A 5696-nucleotide genomic window follows, 5' to 3' on the forward strand; every position below is an offset into this window, starting at 1 on the left:
TATACAACCAAAATACAATTTTGTGCACCTCCCCTAACACGAGTAAAACGCGATTTCCCCATGACCGTACCAGGAAAAAGTATCGATACATTCTTTCGATAGGTATCCCATCAATGCGGTTACAACACCAGCTATGACGTACCCATAGGCGCGTGTTGGCGGAGTAATCATCCGTAAACTGTTTACTGATATCGTTTTCGCGAGTTCGGTTACTATAACCCGGTTATTGATTTTCCGAACAAGTTAAGACTCGGTAACAGAGTTTACATGTGGTAACGTCATGTCTTATAATTTGATTAAAAGATAAAATATTAAAACGCACGTAATATCATGCACAGACGCACAGTGAGTCATTGTAAGCACGGCTTTAAGCTTAATACAAAATTGAAAATAATAAGTAGGTAATATATTATAAGTATACATGGTCTTGCAGTTTATAAAATTGATTTTAAATAGAGAGCAGGTCATTTTTATTGATGAGCAAAACTGCACACCCCAAGTGCAGATGTGTGAAGTGCTAACCGAAGGTAAGTTAGGACATTATTACATTAAACAAATGTATTGGTAACATACTAATATTTATATTCCTCTTTTGATTTCATATTCTATCTTCTTTATATTATTTTTCTTCAAAACTGAGTAACAAGATCTGAAATTCTTAAATATATAAATTTGTTGGTAGGAGTTCAAGGCTGTATCTAAGTGGAATTCATAGGGTCTGAATCCCCCAAAATGTTACTAACATTTTAAAATTAATTTTGACACCATTGGTAAAATATGCTGTTAACTAGATTTTCATGAAATACATTTTAACAGTTTAGTAATTATGAACACTAAAATTAATATCACTAGGAACTTGACATTTAAAACCATTATAACAAATAAAGTAGTACAGATAGGCTAAAATATGACAATTTTTCGAATAAATATCTATAGCATTTAGGAAATAACAGTTTATATTTTATACATTTTTGAGGTTTAAAACCGTTATATTAGTTGTTCTATTTAAATCATTATTTTTCTTGGTTTGTTTTCATGATATACAAAAAAAATTGACATAAGGTGTCACAGTACATAATTTTTACATAGGTATTTAAATTATATTTATTTAAAGCTTCTGTTTGTCATCATTTTTATCAAATGTCAAAACTTAGTATTGTCTAAAATTAAAAATTAAACTTTGGACTTCCCCTCCCCTCCAAAAAAAAATAAATAAATTTAGATACACCTTGGGTTTGATATAAAATGTCATCATTTTATCACATTTTAATGTTTTTCAATTTTGAAATAAAACGTCAAACATTTTTTATGAATGCTATCATCACATAGGTATAAGCACATATTTATTTTACACTTTTTAACCTCAATATTTTCTTATTAAGGAATCGTTCATATTATTTTTCTAATTTATCTAACTATTGGAATGGACACATCTGTTGCTATCCTATGTACATATTTTATTATAATGAGGCTCTGACAAAAGTTTGACACGTAAATTTCTTTAGATCCATAATTGTTTCACATTAATTAACTGTAAGTATTCCTATAGGTACAGCTTCATACTTATTAATTAAATGTTAATTAATAAAATTAACATCAATTTAAAAAAATTGTGACAAATTAGTATTTTTTAGAATGTGAAATATCCAGACTGACAAACTGTCTCTGCTAAGAATCGTTTTCATATACAAGGATATTATTTTATTGAATTCAAATTTAAGACAATCCATTATACAGTGACCACTTGTAACCTTCTGTACAGCAGAACGAAATCCACTTACCCGCTTTTTTTTTATTCATTTCTATGGTGATAAACAAAGCGTTAGAAATTAAAATCCCATTTTTAGCGGTTTTTTCTACTTTGTCGGGGGTTTTTCCTTTACAAAACAGTAAATTATATTAAATATTTCAGGTAAATAATACTCAAAATAAAAAAATAACATCATTAGATGTAACTTTTCCGAAACACGATACTCTTGGAAATTCAACTAATGATGTTTAGTTAGTTAATTGTGCACAATTTGGCCGCTAAGGTTTCGTTGTCCAAAGCAAATCTTCGTATTAAATTCTACGGATTATTTATAATTATTAGTTAATATTAAGAACAGGGTTTTTCTGAAATTTTTCATAATAAGATATAACTTAAAGAATTCAAATAATTTCAATGTTAATATTTATATAACTCAATATAATATTGAAATTTTTATCATTTGCTGCTTTTTCACTAAAAATACCCTGTCCTCCTCATGATTACAAACCTGTCAGTAAAACTTTAAATTTATCTAGTCTTGCTGATCGTAGACGTAGTGCTAATATAACTTTTTTAAAAAAGATTTTATCTAACGTTATTGATTGCCCTACCCTACTCTCTCAATTAAGTTTTAAAGTTCCACCACGTCCGACTAGATATACTCCTTCTTTTTTAATTCCATTTTCATCTTCTAATTACTTAGGTAACTCCCCTATAAACCGTCTTATGCGGATTGCTAATGAAGACCCCACTTTTAATTATCCTTAAAACATTGTTCAACTGGGTTTTTGCTAATATTATTTCAAACTTCATTAGTTTTTGTTTCATTGATAAATTGTTTGTTTTTTATATTTGTTATTCATTCATTTTAATTAATTGTTAAATTACTATTATATCACTTTTGTTTTGGGCCCAGGCCTGTATCTTATCAAAATAAAAATAAATAAAATAAAATAATATTATATAGTCGACTCTTGCTAACTCGAACCTTTTGCACAATTTGGCTGCTAAGGATCATTCCTAAGAGAGTGTTGTCGCTGTTATACATACAAAGCAAATCTTTGTATTATATTCTACAAATTATTTATAATTATTAGTTAATAATAATAAGAGCAGAGTTTTTTTTACATTTTTTATAATTAGATATAGGTAACTTGAAGGATTTCAATAATTTAAATTTTAATATTTATAGGTATAACTCAATATAATAACATATACAGTTGACTCTTGGTAACTCGAACCATCAAAACTCGAAATTATAACCTTTTCGAACAAATAAAATTCCCCTTCAAATAACAATAACACATTAAGATTTTGCTAACTCAAAATGTTTAGTAAGTAGAATTTTTTTTTTCCTCCGTGAACTTCAAGTTACCGAAAGTGCATTGTAATACATATTTGATAAAATAACTCTTCGCTCAAGCATAGGTTAAATTCTTTTCTACAAATTCGATAATATGTGAATTTTCTTATAATATTAATTATAAATAAACTGTAGTAAGAATTCAGTATATATATGTTATGTTACACATATTATGTAAGATAGAGACAATATACGTAGATATGGCTTCCTCTTAACATGAATGTAGTATAGAAACAAAACATTTTTATATATTTAATTTTAAAATATACAAATTTATAGGATAAATTGTATCCAGCTCAGGCAAGTTCTAGTGTTATTGGGGAAAAAATATCAAATATGTGTTTGGAAACTTCTTCAAAATCTATTAGAAGTACGCGATCCAATTAACAAACCAATAACAAATTAGATAAAACATCGACAAAACTATTAAAAAGATCAAATACAGATTCTGAGCACAAATCGAAAAAAAAGAAAATAGAAAAACCTTCTCCTAGTGTTGCTGAAAGAAAAAACAAATACCAATAATAATATATGTTTTTATTTATTATTAAGTTAAACAATAATTGAATGCGTATACATTATTATTATGTCTATACACCGTCTAAAATAAGAGTAACTTAAAGTGGCGACCAATTTAAATAAAAAAAGCAGCCAAGTGCGAGTCGGACTCGAACATGGAGGGCTCCGTAGCAGCAAGTATCATAAATAGTTAGTCGTTCGGCCGGCACAAACTTTAGCCCCACCATATCATAATACGTCTGTCATTTTACCTACGTGCATGCCCATGTCACCAATTATTACTTTATAAAATTACAAACATTTTTTTTCAAAAAATACTGCCAGTGACATCAATCACTACGCTCAGTAGGATGTTCCGATTTAATTTTTGGAAGCAGATTTGAATTCTCTTCTAATTTTACTATGCTTTTAACTGTCGTACATATTCATATTCTATATCAATGTATTTAAATTTAAATTATTAATATGATCTATTTTTACTCTTTTTGTTAGTAAATTTCTATGTAAAAAAATAAAAATCAGAAAAATGAAATTGTCAAAGCATAGATAATTTAGTGACGGATTCATATCTACTTTCAACATTAATATCAAGACATTATATTGAGCGTAATGATTGAAGTCGTGAGCTATTTTTTCGACCGAAAATGAACCACGCTCCAGCCCCATTAAAGTATAATTTTTCAGGATTTTAGTATATATATCATTGTTTTTCTAATGACAACAATTATATGTTATTAGTTATTACTTATTAATGCAAAATGTATAAATAATATTTTATAAATATGATTATAAATTTGCAACAATTTTTCTTACTGAAGCTTTAAACGAATCTATAAAACAAGTTAGCAAAAATTATTATAGTTGAAATAGTAAAGGTGAAACAAAATTTCATTCATCATGTGCCAAGGTAAAAATTAAATTCATAGAATTTTCATCAAACTTTTTTTTATTATTTAATAAATTAATGTTTTTATTTGGAAAATATTCTTAATTATTATTTGTTATAAATCTTCACTTTTGTGGAAAATGTGGCAAGGGTCAAAAATGATTAAGTAAACAAAAATATTATTAAATATTAATTATTTACTATTAGAACTTACCGTTGATATAAAATATGTCTATATTTTCTGATATCTATAACACAAATTTGCCATACTAACTATAAATTAGATTGAACTGTCATAGTCCTAAATAATATTTCATTAAAAAGTGAAACTGTGAAGTGAACACATTTTGTAAAGAATTCAATATTAAATTAGTTGGAAATATTTGGTATGTTGATTATTATTTATATTAATATATTTTTTATGGTTTCATTATAAATGTTTTTATGTTTCTATGTGACTCAAAGGAAAGAAAAGCAATTTTCTCAAGTTACTCACATAATTAACAACTAATAAATTATTAGCTCTGAGTGTTACTGCAGGGTAACTATTCCACATCTTCTGTATTTGTATTTTTTCCCACATAATATGCTTATTGTAAGTATCATTACGGATTGTTTATATGGATTATAAACAACCCGTAAATGTTAAAAAAAAAAAATATAAGATATCACAAATGAGCAAACAAATACTGGTAAATATATAGCTAATTTAGCTTATACATCATTATAGAATTTAATACAATTGAAATACTGAGGTAGAAAAATAAGATTTTAAATCCAAAATAGTAACAAGACAGCGTGGAAGCATTTGTAAAAATTCTAACTTTGATGCGCGTAAAACATTAATAAGAATTTAGCTCAAACTTATTTTTTAATTCACTTATTACAATTTATGAATTATGAGGACCTTTTATTACATATTCAAGTTTTTTCACCGAAAAAAATTATTTATTAGCAATAATTGAAAAAAAAAAAAAAATCGAAAATTTTCTCTTACCGGCGTATCTATCAGTTATGCATGGTGACTATTTCTCAATGTTTCTCAATGTTTCTGTTAAATTATATCTTTTTTAAACTTCAGAATTGTTGTGTATTTAAAAAAATGTTATTACCTGTTATTTTTGTTATACAGTATCCAAAATTATTTGATGGTATAAACATACATGTATGTGGAAGTA

This window comes from Acyrthosiphon pisum, chromosome A3 (assembly GCF_005508785.2).
Source record: "Acyrthosiphon pisum isolate AL4f chromosome A3, pea_aphid_22Mar2018_4r6ur, whole genome shotgun sequence".
NCBI classification, from domain to species: Eukaryota; Metazoa; Arthropoda; class Insecta; order Hemiptera; family Aphididae; genus Acyrthosiphon; species Acyrthosiphon pisum.